This window comes from Sarcophilus harrisii, chromosome 2, assembly GCF_902635505.1.
Source record: "Sarcophilus harrisii chromosome 2, mSarHar1.11, whole genome shotgun sequence".
Classification (NCBI taxonomy): Eukaryota; Metazoa; Chordata; class Mammalia; order Dasyuromorphia; family Dasyuridae; genus Sarcophilus; species Sarcophilus harrisii.
The window spans coordinates 592,237,587-592,254,353 of record NC_045427.1 but is presented as its reverse complement, the minus strand read 5'-3'; the positions used below and the strand labels follow the sequence as shown (position 1 = coordinate 592,254,353).

Below are 16,767 nucleotides of genomic sequence, written 5' to 3'. Positions count from 1 at the left end.
TCAGGTCACTGTGATTTAATGGATATTAGTGATCGCAAATGAAGTATAGTTAAGTTTGATTTAGCTAGTTTTGTAAGAGTAAGAGCTATGTAGATTACAGTTAATTCATTTACCATGTATTAATGATTACATTAATTGTATTGGTTTTATCAGATAGATTCATGCTATTTTGGTTAAGCCCATTATAAGAACATGTTTTAGTTTGAGTTAAGAACATAATGCATTAGCAATAGTCCACTTGGAAAACAAGTGATAAGCTTCAGTAATATCTTCTCACTCCTATGAATCACTTGTGTCCACTGCAAGTAATCTTTGTTTCAAAACCACAACTTCCTTGGTCCCTAGGCTACTGTTGGCCAAATGTTAGTGTCTGATGGCCTATGAAAGAAAGCATCCAATGAAATGGAACTGTGGAAGGAATGCTGACAAGATCTCATGACCAGTAAAAGGCTTCATGTCCTGTGGAAAGCCTAATGATTAGACTTTGGAGATCGATGGACATTTCCTTTAGACAGCCAAAAGATGTTCCTGCTTCTGGAACTGATCAGTCATGAAATTGTGCTGCCTCATTCTATTTTAGTATTCTCTCAATGGCTATAACAGTAATGTTTCCTCAATCAGAGAGGTCTTTGACCGTAAGAAAAGTCTTGAACCCAAATGATTAGGGAATTTTGGTCCTCCTAATAAGTAGATTAATCAAGAATTGGCATAAAGCTACTTTTTTTGCATCATCACCAATTCTTTTCCAGAACATCTGGACTAATTCCCACTTTAAATAATATTGTATTGGGTTGCCTCACTTCCTTAATAATAGCACCTGTAAAAGCTATGATTTCTATCTTTAAAGGATAATCTTTGCCATTTTGGTGAGTATGAAATGAATGAATCCTCATACTTTTCACATCCATTTATTTTATTTTTTTCCTTATTTATTTGTTTTTTAAATATGCATTTCTTTCTGAATCATGTTGGGAGAGAAAAATCAGAATAAAAGGGAAAAATCACAAGAAAAAAAAAGAAAAAAGAAGTGAAGATAACTCTGTGTTGATTTACATTCAATCTCCATGGTTCTTTTTCTGGATGCAGATGGCATTTTCTATCCAAAGTTATTGGGATTGCCTTGTATCCTTGAACTATTGAGAAGAACCATATCTTTCTTAGTTGATCATTGTACATTCTTTTTGTTATTATGTGCAATATATTCCTGGTTCTGTTTGTTTTGTTCAGCATCAGTTCATGTAAATCTCTCCAGGCCTTTCTAAATTCATCTTGTTTTTATAGAACAATAATATTTTATTATCTTCACATATTACAACTTCAGCCATTCCCAAATTGATGGACATCTACTCACTTTCCAATTCTTTGTTACTACAAAAAGAGTTGCTACAAACATTTTTTGCACATGTGGCTCCTTTTCCCTCCTTTCTGATTTCCTTGGGATACAGACCCAGTAGTTGCACTTCCATTTATTTTAATGGCAATTCTAAATATTTTTATTATTGATGGTTTGTATTTTATCTATTAGAAACTGCTCATATCCTTTACCTGTTTGTCAGTCTTATACATACTCTACATATTTTGGATGTTAGAATTTTGACAGAGATGTTGGATTATATTTTCTCTCAATCAGGATAAATTAATCTTGTTCTGACCAAATGGATTTTGTCATTAAAAAAGCTTTTAAATTTTATATCATTAAATATATTTATTTTCTCATTGATAATAAAGATACATTCCAGTTATGAAGGACAACCAAAAAAGGCATAGAGTAAAGAAATGGAATGTCTTATATGTGGGACAACAAGAAAGTAGTATCACTCTATGGTAGAATACATGAGGGGAAATAAAGTTTTAGAATATTGGAAAGGTTGGATGAGATCAAATCATAAGTGACTTTAAATGTCAAAAATATTATTTTCTATTTGATTCTGGAGTTAATAGAGTAATAGAACTTTAATAGAAACACAATATGATGATTACTTGCATTCTAAAGAAATCACTTTGTGAAGGATGGATTAGAATAAGACTTAAAACAAATGACCAAACAGAACATGACTTTACTAATTTGTGAGTTGATGACAGCCTGCACATTGACTGTGTTTAGAGAAGAGGGACTATACAAAAAATAAGGTAAAATCAACAGAAATTGGCAATAGATTAGATTTGTGGGAAGGGGGTGAGAGAGAGTGAGGAATCAAAGATGAAAAGTAGATTGACATTGGGTCATTGAGAGAATCATGATGTTGTGACCAGAGAGCAGATGATGTATATGAGATATCATAAAGGTAGAAATGACAATATTGACCACATATGGGATATGTGAGATAAACTGCAAGAGTTGAGCATAATAGCTAATAATTTTCTTTAGTTCTTCCTCATTTGTAATGATACCTCCTTTTTAATTTTTGATCCTGGCTATCTAATTTTCCTTCCATTTTCCATTCATTTTTAAAATTTTGAAAGTTTAAAAATTCCACTTATATTAAAATATAATTTTAATAGCTTATAATATTTTGCACCATAATTTTTACTTTAATTTTTAAGCACTTCTTTGATTTACTTAAGTATTGAAATGAATGGAAAAAATTAAGAAACAGTTTCTGCTAGTCAATCCATTTATTAGTTAGGCTAATTGGCAATCACTAGTTTCTTTTGGTAATCAAAGATGTCCCAGTCAAGAAACTGAGAGTCTTGCATACTTTTCTGAAAAAAAAAATATCCTTGACAAGTAAAAATCAATCCTGACTGGTAGACATTTAATGAAGAGCTAGAAATCTTCACTTTCTCCTACTGAGAACATGCCTTGATCATGATACTCAGAAACCTTTAGCAGTCTGGACAAAGGAGGAACTCTCTAGGCTGGTTTCTCTTTCATGAGCTAGATTACCCTAAACTCTAATGTAGGTATACAAGGACAGGAACTTGTTTCCCTGGATAGGAACTCAACCAGACTGTATTCTATTTATACTCCTTTTATTTTATTTTATTTTTTTTATTTAATAGCCTTTTATTTACAGGATATATGCATGGGTAACTTTACAGCATTAACAATTGCCAAACCTCTTGTTCCAATTTTTCACCTCTTACCCCCACCCCTCCCTAGATGGCAGGATGACCAGTAGATGTTAAATATATTAAAATATAAATTAGATACACAATAAGTATACATGACCAAAACGTTATTTTGCTGTACAAAAAGAATCAGACTCTGAAATATTGTACAATTAGCTTGTGAAGGAAATCAAAAATGCAGGTGTGCATAAATATAGGGATTAGAATTCAATGTAATGGTTTTAGTCATCTCCCAGAGTTCTTTTTCTGGGCATAGCTGGTTCAGTTCATTACTGCTCCACTGGAAATGATTTGGTTGATCTCGTTGCTGAGGATGGCCTGGTCCATCAGAACTGGTCATCATATAGTATTGTTGTTGTTGTTTTTTTTTTAATAGCCTTTTATTTACAGGATATATGCATGGGTAACTTTACAGCATTAACAATTGCCAAACCTCTTGTTCCAATTTTTCACCTTTTACCCCCCACCCCTCCCCAGATGGCAGGATGACCAGTAGATGTTAAATATTTTAAAATATAAATTAGATACACAATAAGTATACATGACCAAAACGTTATTTTGCTGTACAAAAAGAATCAGACTCTGAAATATTGTACAATTAGCTTGTGAAGGAAATCAAAAATGCAGGTGTGCATAAATATAGGGATTGGAATTCAATGTAATGGTTTTTAGTCATCTCCCAGAGTTCTTTTTCTAGGCATAGCTGGTTCAGTTCATTACTGCTCCTTTGGAAATAATTTGGTTGATCTCGTTGCTGAGGATGGCCAGGTCCATCAGAACTGGTCATCATATAGTATTGTTGTTGAAGTATATAATGATCTCCTGGTCCTGCTCATTTCACTCAGCATCAGTTCGTGTAAGTCTCTCCAGGCCTTTCTGAAATCATCCTGTTGGTCATTTCTTACAGAACAATAATATTCCATAATATTCATATACCACAATTTATTCAGCCATTCTCAACTGATGGACATCCATTCAGTTTCAGTTTTTAGCCACTAGAAAAGGGCTGCCACAAACATTCGTGCACATACAGGTCCCTTTCCCTTCTTTATAATCTCTTTGGGATATAATCCCTGTAGTAACACTGCTGGATCAAAGGGTATGCACAGTTTGATAACTTTTTGAGCATAGTTCCAAACTACTCTCGAAAATGGTTGGATTCGTTCACAACTCCACCAACAATGCATCAATGTCCCAGTTTTCCGCATCCCCTCAACAATCATCATTGTTTTTCCTGTCATCTTAGCCAATCTGACAGGTGTGTAGTGTATCTTAGAGTTGTCTTAATTTGCATTTCTCTGATTAATAATGACTTGGAGCATCTTTTCATATGACTAGAAATAGTTTCAATTTCTTCATCTGAGAATTGTCTGTTCATATCCTTTGACCATTTTTCAATTGGAGAATGGCTTGATTTTTATAAATTAGAGTTAATTCTCTATATATTTTGGAAATGAGGCCTTTATCAGAACCTTTGACTGTAAAAATATTTTCCCAGTTTATTGCTTCCCTTCTAATCTTGTCTGCATTAGTTTTGTTTGTGCAAAAACTTTTCAGTTTGATATAATCGAAATTTTCTATTTTGTGATCAGTAATGATCTCTAGTTCTTCTTTGGTCATAAAGACCTTCCCCTTCCACAGGTCTGACAGGTAAACTATCCTTTCATACAACTATCTGGTTTCTGAAATATCTCATAATACAGCCCTCTGGGCCCCTGAATGTCTCTCTTCTTTGTTATCTGGGAATGGGTGGAGTTTCTGAGCAACTTTTTCAGATGCCAAATATTTTAAAAAATGAGTTCTCAATTGTTATTTGAATTTTTTTAAAAACATGAACATAATACTTTTATAACCTATATCATAAGGTAATTACTGCTTCTCCATTACAGGTCACTTGCAGAGATTCTCTTTTCTGTTAAAATCTCTTAAAAATACATTTTAATACAACTGCCATTTCCTTTGCCAATAACTAGGTACAGTTTGATTTATTTCATTATTTACTATAATTATTTTCTTTTGGCTGTTCATTCTCCCTTTAGGCTATTAAGAGGATGAAATTCTGCTAAGGATAACAGAACATTTTTATATAAAAGATGACCTGTAGTACAAAAATAAGTTCTTTTAAAAGTTGTCAAGTTAACTTTAAATGTAACAAAAAGTTCTCGGATGAGATGTATAATTACATTAAACAGTCAAACTCAAAACAGTTCATATCCAATAACTTGTTTATAAATATATATTTTTTATTACTAACCATATTTAAATGAACAACCCTGATTAAAATTAGGTATCTCATTAATATAACACATTAATATCTTCTGTTACAGACCACAATTTGCTCTTCTGAAATTCTTTTCATTAATACAGAACAGACAACATTTATATTAACCTTACTAAATAATAGAACTATAGTATATATACTGGGTTTGCTAGTGCTTACATCATTGTCTAATTATCCCCATAGTGTTGTGAGACAGTAAAGGATATCTTATACAGGAAGCTATAACTAGTAATAGGCAGATAGTAAAGCAAATATTTATCTACTTTGTTGATGAAGATACAAAAAGGGCTAAACTAATATCTGTATATGTTATTATAGTAGCTTAGATGTGCCAAATTACAGAAATTTGCCATAAAAAGTAAATAGAAATATAACTATAGCAAGGAAAAATATCTCATTAATCACATTAATCCCAGGAAACAGTCTTATAGGTGGTAATATTGAGAAAATATCAAGTAGGCTTAAAGTCAATCAGGTGGGAAACTTTCCATTCAAGAGAAAATATCATATAGGGGATATCAAATCAGATGAATCATACCTCAGCCCAAACCAAGAGGATCTCTCTCAGCTTTTCTCATGACAACTCTATCTACAATTAATATATGTCACCCCAATAGGGCTACTAGTATCACAGATCATTGGCTTAATTGAATTTTTTTATTAGATTGAAATTAGATTTTTCTAATTTCAAGAGTACATTAAGCTGCTCAACTATTAAAGAGTTTTATCATTATTTCTTCCTATAATTCAAATAACTTTTCTTTTAAATATTTAGATTCTGTATTTAATGCATATATCAAAATATTTATTCATTTATGTGATACCTTCAAGCATAATGTGTTTTCACTGTTTATTTTTTTTATTTATCTATTTTTACTATTGCTTTGTCTCAGCCAATAATTACTACCCATCTTTTAAAAGTCCACCTTTGCCCCTTCCTCTAATTTTCAGGAATTTTTTTTTTATGTTTCAAGTGCATTTCTTCTAAACAATATATTATTTGGCTTACTATTCCTTTTTATTATCCTCTATTTTATGGCTAAATTCATTCCATTCACATTCACATTTATAACAATTGGTTGTTTCCCTTTATCTTATGCAATTACACATTGTCCTCAATGTCCTATCCTCCACCTTCCTGTCCAGTAAGAAAAAGAATATGATCATCCCCAGTACTCTATGCTTATTGCATTCTTCTTTTGCTCCCCTGTTCTCTTTCCCCATTGCCAGTCCCCAACACAGGTTCTTATTATTTTTTTTTATTCCCCATTCAAAATCTATACTCCGAAGTTAGTTTTAATTATGACCAATTACTTTATAAACCTGTCCTCCCTTTTAATATCTACTTTTCCTTTTCCTGCTCTCACCTATCTCCCTGATATACTAAGCGTGTATGTGAATATGTGAGTATATGTGTGTGTGTGTTTAAATCCTCCTTTTTCTAGTTCAGATGAAAGTGAAGTTCATCTGCCTGTTTCCTTAACTCCTTTACTCATGTTAATATATTCTTTTTCTCATGTATTTAATTTATGTGAAATATTTCACTCCCTTCCTTCATCTTTCTTTCCTAGTATATTCTTTTTCCTTTCTTTTTTTTTTCTTAAGTATAACATAAGAAAACTGCTCAAGACCCTTTGTCTTATTTATTCTCTCTATAATCCTTGAAAGCAGTAAGGTTTTTTTTTAAATCAATCATAATATTTTTTTTTGGTTTATTTCTTTTGTGTCATGGATTTCCTATCTCTTTAATTGCTTTCTTCTGTATAATTTCTTTTTATTGCCTCCTTTCAGAATACAGTATTTCTATCAGTTATGTTTTTCTGTTCTTGATAGACTTATTACATGTTAAGCCTTATTCTTTATCCTTCTATATCAAACTTCCATAAGTCAATTAAATGTCAATGAGAAGAAACCTAAAATGAAAATGGCCATGAAATACATTACATCAATCTGGAAGAAATTATGAACCTAAAAAAAATAACAAAAAGAATCCATATAAGTACTGAAATAGAGAGTGACTAGTAAATATCATCAGAAACATCCAGAAAATTGGAGAGAAAGCTATAGAAGAAGAGAGAGGTAACTAAAGAGATGCTCCTAGATACCTGTCCATTCAGACATGAATAGTTTCAACCTTTCCTTTCCCTTACCCATAAATTATTCTAATAACTTTATTGTTATGTGAGCATAGATTTAGAGCCCATCTACTCCAACATTATTTATAAATAGCTCAAGGAGGTTATTGACTTATTAAAGGAACAGTCAGAATTTGAATTTAGGACATCTAACAAGGCTATTTCTCTTTACACTCTACTGTAATATTTCTAGTCCAATCATATAATTGATCATTCATTGATAAATAGAATATGTACACTTGTTCACAGATTTTCTTGCCTAGGACAATCTAAAATTTTCAGGATAAAGTACCTTTTTACATGAAACTTGGAAAATATGATGTAATGAATGTCATTATTCTCATTATTGAACTATCACAAAATCTCAAAATTAGAAGGAATTTCAAGAAACTATTTAGTCTAATTTGTGAAACAAGGTCCCCTGTAATATTTCTAACAAGTAGTTATTCAGCCCTTCACCGAAAACCTTTAATGAGGAAGAACCCATTAGTTCCCAAGACATCCCCATTTTCGTTTTGGAAACCTCTAATTATAAGAAAGTATTTCTCTCTGAAATCTAGTTTAATTTTGTCCTTATCCAAGCCTAAATCCAGTCTTATCCTATATTTTATCTCATTAGATTCAGTCTAACGTTTTATCCTGTCAAATTCTTTTTGGATCCTGGAGGTAATAAAAAGAAATTATGCAAAAGAAACACAACTGAAGAGACAAAAAAATCTATGATATAGAAATTGATAGTACTGTGCAATAACATGAAAATCAATTTCTTTTCAATTTCCGTTTATTGCTTCTAGTCTTAAGGTCTGGGGTCAAACAGAATATGCATAATTCTTCCATGTGACAGGCTTTCAGATAATGAAAATATCTTAAATCTTTTTCCAAATAAACATTCTCAGTCACTCCAGCTGAGCTTTATATATATATGATTTCATTGCCTTTCACCCTCCAGTTGACATTCTCCAGATTCCATCACTATCCTTCCTAAAACACGGCACCCAGAATTGCACACACTCTCCAGATTTCATGTGACCAGGGCACTCACCCAGAAGTTCATTATATCAGGGAAATCAGAATATCAGTCCTTGTACTACATTTTATGTTATTAGATTCAGGCTAATGTTCTATCCTGTCAAGTTCTTTTTGGATCCTGAGTTCATCATCCAACATTTCAGCTATCCATTCTTGAACTGTGTCATCTACAAATTTGATATGCATGCTATTTATGATTATATGTAAACCACCTGTAAAAAAAACATGAAATATTTCTCCCCTGGCATCTCAATTATCAGAGAGCCTCACTAATTTTTTTTTTACTAAGGCCTAAACATTATTACTAATGATAAACAATGATTCTATTGCAATAGCCTACCACTTAGGCTCCCCGTTTTCAGTCTCTTTACATTCTAATTCATCCTCTACTTGGCTATCAAACTGATCTTCATGAAGTGTAGTCAGCATTTTCCATATTACTCACCGAACCCCCTTTTCTCTCCCTATATTAATTTCTAGTAGTGTTTTGCTACCTCCAGGAAAAAATACAAAATTCTGTTTGGCTTTTAAAAGCCTTCATAACCTAGCCTTTTCCTACCTTTCCAGTGTTATACCATATTTCCCTACATGTGCTTTTCAATTCAATGACACTGGCTTCTTGACTGTTCCATAAACAAAACACTCTATTTCTGGGATCCAGGCAATTTCCCTGGCTTTCTCCCATGCTTGGAATGCCCTCCCTTCTCATCTCTGTCTCTTAGCTTCCCAGGGCTTTCTTCAAGTTTTAGCTAAAGTTGAACCTTCTTCAAGAAGCATATCTCAAAATCAGACTTCAGATTCCCTTCTCAGTGTTCCAGTTCCAACATCTGGTCATACACTTATTTTGGAAAACCACAGATTGGTTTGTTCTTCCTAAAGATAGTTTTTTCTCCAGTCACACCAAAAGAGAGATGTCTTGTTCCTCTTCTTCTTGATTCTGCTCCTCTGCAAACTTTATACTATGGGCCCAGAAACAGATCACAGGAAAGCTTGAGCCTTGTGGATTCCTATATGAATTCTTATAATTAGATTCTTCTTCCATGTAATAGGATCATGGAATTTATTCACTTATTTTTTTAGATCTAATATTCTGGGTTTCAATTTTTAATTTTTTAAATGATAGTTTTTTTTAGTTTTTCAAAATACATGCAAAGATAGTTTTCAACATTTATGCCTGCAAAATTTTGTGTTCCAAAATTTTCTCCTCACATCCTCACCTCCCTTCTCCCCTAAACAGCAAATAATCCAATACAGGTTAAACATATGCATTTCTTCTAAATATATTTCCCCATTTATTATGCTGCACAAGAAAAATCAGATCAGAGCAAAAAATGAGAGAGAGAGAGAGAGAAAGCAAGCAACAAAAGGTGAAAATACTATGTTGTGATCCACATTCAGTCTCCATAGTTCTTCATCTGCATGCAAATTTATTGGAATTGATCTGAAACATCTCACTGTTGAAAAGAGCCAAGTCTATCACAATCAATCATCACATAATCTTGTTGTTACTGTATACAATGTTCTCTTGATTTCATTTCATTTAATTTTCATGTAACTCTTTCTAGGACTTTCTGAAATCAGCCTACTGAAGATCATGGAATTTAGAACTGAAGAAAACATCAAGGGGTCTACCCTAAACCTGGACTTAACATTTTTGAGATGGAACTCTATAACCCTTAACTCCTGCTAGCTGGTCACTGACCAGAGATTCATTATCAGCATCCTCCTCCTCTTTATCAGACAAATAGATATCATTCTCTGGTTTCTCCAGTAGGAGTTTGTCTGCAGTTGCCATATTTCCTTGTACTACTGGAAAGTAGTATCTGTAGATGAATGTAAAACAGACCAAGGCTTATCAAAGTAATGCTTTTATGTTTTCAAGGTACTATGTCTTCAATTTATGTCAGTAATCCCACTCTCTGGAAAATATTGCTACATGTGTAGTTTCACCTTAAATGGCAGAAATTTTCCTTCTGCAACTTACACTTACAAGTTCTTATTCTTAGTTTTTCCCCATGGGACCAAGCAGAATTCTAATACTTTCATATAACAGCTCTTTAAATACTTGAAAACAAGTATCATATATCCCCTACGCCTTCTCATTTATTTAGTCTTCATCATATATCCTGGTCTTCAAGTCTCTTCAACATCCTTTTTGCACTACCCTACAACATTCTTCCTAAGATGGGGCACTCAAAATGAAATAAGATACTCCAGATATGTTCTGCACAGGTCATCATGCAGCAGGGTGATTTATTACATGTCCCTTGTTCTGCAGGCACAATAAATGACACTCAGTGAAATCTGAAAAAAAAAAAAAAAGCATATTCCAGTCCTTCATATTCTTAGTGTCTTACCTCTGAGATTCCCTCCATTTTATTCTGTCTATATTTTATGTTACATTGCTATTTGTATGCTGTTTTTTCCATTTGAATGTGAGTTCCTTGAAGGCAGGAACTGATTTTTATCTTTCTTTATATTCCTAGCACTTAGCACACTGCTTGGTACATACTAGGTACTTAACAAATACTAGTTGGTTGATTTTTATATTAATCCTGTTTTACTTGCTCATGTTCTCCTTATTCTCTACATAGCTTTGAAAAAAAAGCTAAGTTATTTATTGAATTCTTTATGTGTCTATATTGGTTTCTTTAGACAGCTCCCATTTTTCCTTCTCTTTAAAAATATTCCTCTAATAACAATTTGTTAATTTAAAAATATTCTTGGAGCTACACTTAGAATTGTACGGGACTTATCAGCACCCACAATAAAAGATTGCAGGCCCTGGAATCATCAAAAGAACCAGTAATCAAAAGAACTAGGCCTGCAACCAAAAATATCCTATCCAGCAAAATTATCCATAATACTGAATGAAAAAAATAGAAATTCAATGAACAGATTTTTCAGGACTTTCTTTCAACCAAATCCAAACTCAATAAAAATTTAACATATAAGAGCCAATGTCAAAAATCAAATTCAAACCACCCAGAAGAATGTAAAAATAATTATGTTGTACAGATGAGATACAGAGGAAGAATAGACATAGAGGCATTAGAGAGGTGAGAAGGGCTTGTAATTCTGAAAACCTACTCATATCAGGAATGGATTAAATGGGCAACATTGTATAGTGCAATCTATAAAGATATAAGGGGGGAGGGAAGTGGAAGCAAAGGGTAGAGGAAAAAGATAAGGAGGGATCCATGGGTGGGGGGAGTAAATAACAGCAAGACAAGTTAAGGGCAGATTTTTAGCAGAAGAGTTGACAGGAATAGGAAAGAAGAGATATGTCAAACTTAAAGATTCAATTACGAGAGAAATCTACATTATATGTCAGTCATACTAATGTTGTTTTAGATGTATGTTTGCATGTGGATAGATGCATATGTGTGTGTGTATAAATATGTGTGTATGTATATATATATATATATATGTCTCAATATATAGAAATATGTATACATGTTGCTCTTTGTATGGGTATATATAGAAGCATGTATATGTGAGTAGGTCTGTGAGTGGGTATGAATGTATGTGTGTGTGTATACTTCTGTGTATGTATTTTCTATATATGTATATAACACATATCTGTGCTTAACTATAGACTTTTTGGGGGAAATGAGGAAAGATGAAGAGGAAAAATAAAAAAAAAAGTATGTAGCAGAGAACAAAAGAATAACCTACAAGGAAGCAAAGAAAAAATGGACACTTATGAATATAATTTCTTCTACTATTATATATCTTTTCTTAAAATGATAATTTATTGTTAGATAATTTGAATCCTCCCTGATGTTCTGGTGGGCACTTGATAAGGTTCTGTTTTGTTTTCCTTTTCTGTTTTTCTTTTTTCTCTTTTGTTTTATTTTTTTTTGAGTTAAAAAAAAGCAAAAAAATTAAAAATAAAGAAATTAAAATTTTTTAAAAGAAAAAATAAAAACAAATCAAATATAAAAAATAAAAATATTCTGTGTAATTGGGCTTATAAATCAGTAAGTCAATAAATGTTTACTGAGTACCTAGTAAATAATTAAGAAAAATTTACTGAGTACCTAGTAGTAATCATCAAGCCATATGTTAAGGGATGAGGATACAGAAAGAGGCAAAAAGACAGTCCCTACTCTCAAGGAGCTAACTCACAATCTAATGAGAAAGGGAACAAACATACTTTAGACAAACATCCATACAAACTTTATATAGGATAACTAGGAAATAATTAAAAAAGGATAACTAACAGAATTAGGAAGTGTTGGGAAAAGTTTCTTGTATAACACAAGATTTTAGTTGGGACTGAAAGGAAAGTCAGGGAAGCCAGTAGGCAGAGATAAGGAAGAAAAATATTCCAAACATAGTGGACATCTCTTTGTTTGAGAGGTGAAGTATATTGTTCATGGAATAGCAAGGAAGCCAGAGTACTTGGAGTGAAGAAGACGTGACAGGAAGATTAGAAGAGTAGGAAGAGACTAAATCATGAAAGGCTTTGAATACCAAAAAAGGGACTTTCTAGTTGATGCTGGAGGTGATAGGAGCCACCAGAGTTGAGGCTGGCAGGCACTTGAGCAGTTTTCTGTGCATGAGCTAATGAGGGACTGAACCAGCATATTGGTAGGGGTGTAGGGGCCTAGTCATTGATTGTGCTGGGACCTTTGGGGCTAGTGGCCTGACCTCTACATGAGGGTCTCCTGGCCTAGGTATGCCTGCTGTGCCTTAGGCTCTGGGGCTGGCACTTTGCACCTGCTGTGCTGGTCCTGGAGACTTCATAGCTGCCAGCTGAGTCAGGCCTACGTGCTCAGGTGCTGTTATGTGCTATTTATGTGCTGGGATAACATATTATGTGCTGGCTGCTCCGGGCACTACCTCCTCTCCCCCTTATACCCAAGTAAGAAAGACCTTCTTAAAATCCTTCTAAGTTATCTTGGGCTAGAAAGTTGTTTTACTCTGTCTTTTTGTAGATTCTGTCACTCTAGAATTCCTTTAGAAGCTTGATTTAATGTTGTTTCTGAGGGAAACTGGGGATAACTCAGCCAACTTCCTGGTTTTTCTCTGCTATCTTCCCAAACTAGATTTAGAACTAAGAATGACTTAGCCTTCCAAGCAGAGTGGGGGAAAATTTCCCTTTATTGAAAAAAGGGGGATTTTCAAGCATTTCTGATGAGTAAAACAGAACTTAATAGCAATTTTGAAGTACAAATACAAGGATACAGAGAAACCTTAAAATTTCTTTTATTTGAGCTGTGTAATGATGTAGTGCTAACATCTAATGAGGGAGAAAAAATAAGTGTCATTCAGAACCTGAGTGTTTTCACAGGTTCTTGAGAAAGTTCATTGAGAAAAACTAAGATCCTGGGGGTCATTTCTGTTTTGAGAGTTTGAAGAAGGGATGGATATGAGAAGTCAAAAGGAATAAGCTAGTATAGTAGGAAGATGTTGTCACCCTGTTATTCAGTAAACTCCAATGGCTTTTTATAACTTCCAAGATCAAATACAAAATCCTCTGTTTGGCATTCAAATCCTTTATAACCTAGACCTTCTTACCTTTCCATCCTTCTTTTCTTTATTCTATTCTCCTATTTATTCTCCATTATACTCTGCCATTTAGTATCACCAACCTCCTTTCTGGCACAAAATAGTCTATCTCCCATGTTTGAAACTCTTTCCCTCATCATCCTCACCTCCTATTTTCCCTGGTTCCCTTCTTGTCTCAGCTAAAATCCCACTGTCTATATGAAGCTTTTATCTTTGTGCCTTCCCTCTATTGTTACCTCAAATTTATTTTCTATATATCTTATTTGTACATAGTTGTTTGCATTTTATTTCCCCCATTATATTGTGAGCTCTGCAAGAACTGGATTGTCTCTTACCTTTCTTTGTATCCTCACTGCTTATTGCAATGCATGCCCCATAGTAGATACTTAATAAATGCGAGTTTACTTGATTCAATTTGAATAGCCACAAGTAGAACCAGCTTCCTCTACTGCTGAAAGAAGGATTAAAAAGAAAATCAAAGAACTATAATTTTAGAGGGTGTCTTAGATCACTTCTTAAACAACAGAGAATGATTAAATAATTATGGTATATTAGTGTAATGTGATATTATTTCTCTTTAAGAAATTATGAAAGAGACAATTACAGAGAATTCTGAGTAACAAGCGTTGATACAGAATGAAATGAGCAGGACGGAAAGAAAAATTATACTACATCATTGTAAAGAAAAACAACTTTAAAAGATTTAAGAATTCTGATCAGTGTAACAATCAACATGTCTCTAGAGGAGCTATGATAAAATAAATTACCCATTTCCTGACAAAGTGGTGATAAATTCAAGATACAGAGATAGAAATCTTTGGATATCGATATTGCATAGATCCATTTGCAATTTCAGTTCCATCGATTCAATTCTCATTTCTATGCTGATGGTTCTCAGCTCTACTTACCCAGTCCTAACCTCTCTGCTGACCTCCAGTCTTGCATCTCCAATTTCCTGTTGGATATCTTGAATTGGATGTCCCATAAACATTTCAAATTCAATATGTCCTAAACTAAGCCAAATCTTCCCATCCCTACCTCCCCATCTCATCTCACCTGAACTTCTCTATTCCTGTCAAAGGATACCATTCTCCCAGACATCCTAGTTCTGCAATCTAGGTTTTATTCTCAATCTCTCTCTCTCTCACACATCTACCCAATTCATATACAATCTGTTGCCAATCCCTGCTAATTTTACTTTATAAGATGTCTTCTCTCTTCTGACACTGCCATTCTTCTACTGAATAGCCTCATCACCTTATGCCTGGACTGTGAAGAAATGGAGGCTGCTGTACCAGTCTCGAGTCTCTCCTTACTCCATTATTGCTATTCCTAGAGCGTATGTCTGTTATTTTCCGCAAATCTCCCATTCAGTAACTGTAGCATCTTCTTATTTCTTCTAGGATCAAATATAAAAAATTCAAAGTTCATCATAACTTCTCCCTATTCCACATTTCCAATCTTCTTATTTCTAACTACTACTTCCTAACACCTACTCTGTGACCCTGTAACACTGGCCTTTCTTGAACAAGATACACCATCTTTAGACTCCAGATATTTTTCTTGACTGTACGTACCCTATGCCTGGATTTCTTTCCTACTTTATTTTCATCTCATGGGTTTCCCTGGATTCCTTCAGAATCCAGCTACAATGCCTTCTACAAGAAGCTTTTCCTGGTCTCGCTTTATGCTAGTACCTTCCCTCCCAATTTGTTCCTAATTGTTTCCATACTGTTTCCTCCATTAGATTGTGAGCTCCTTGAGGACAGGGACATTTTGTACCTTTCTTTGTATTACTGCAGGTTATTATATTACCTGGTATATGATAGCAAATCTTTAATAAGTGCTAGCTAACTGATTTGTTATGTTTTTTTCTTTTCTCTTCATTTTCAATCGGGAGAAAGCTCAAGAGAAGAGGGCAATAGCAAGAATAATACAAAAAAAGTCATTAAAACACTTTAAAATACACGAACTTCAGAATGAAACATAGATAAGGAGGCATCTTTGAAAGTAACATGAAATTTATTATATCCTTAAAAAAAAACTCAAGCAGCATCATGATGTGCAGATTCATAGTTTCATATGTAGAATCTGATTTTCTGTTTTTCTACATATGTGAAAATTACTTTTTGGCTAAAAAATCAGTTTATAGTAAATACTATTAATCAGGGCAAAAGATTAACTTGGGTGTTTTAAGTAGCACTTTCATGTTTAATATGTGGCAGTATTAATACTATATTTCAATAGCTTATCATGCTGATTAATTTTCAACTTATTATCACATTAATTTTTAGGTTTCTGTTTTGTTTTATGGTTTTTCCTTTTTTCACTCTATCTGTATATAGAGATTCATTTTCCCTTCTGAGCATCCGTCATTTTAAAGTTAATATCTTCAAAAAAAGACTTGTAAGTACTTAATAAAAATTTTAGTCAAAAAATTATAAATGAACCATTCAATATTTGGATTAAAGCTTGAATTAGTGTTATAGTCCAGAGAGGATCTGGGTACATTTTTGTTCCTCCATTCTTCTATAGCACTTTGTTGTGCAACATTATAACACTATTACCCTGTAATAGCTTATATTATAATAACCTTCCTTTTTTGTTTTATCTACCAATTGATTTTGTTTCAGCTCTCTTGGCAAAACAGTAACTTCTTGCTAAGGCACTCCTCATTTTAGCACAACTCTGAAAGATATATAGAAAAGTTCTTAGCATGTACAATCAACTCAT

At 33.3% G+C, this 16,767-nt stretch overlaps 1 protein-coding gene across 1 annotated transcript in view; it reads left to right on the top strand.

Moving 5' to 3' along the window:
* The window catches only part of HPSE2 (heparanase 2 (inactive)), a 677,809-nt gene that overhangs the window by 507,183 nt on the left and 153,859 nt on the right, over positions 1-16,767 (top strand). The gene's annotated exons all lie outside the window — the stretch shown is intronic.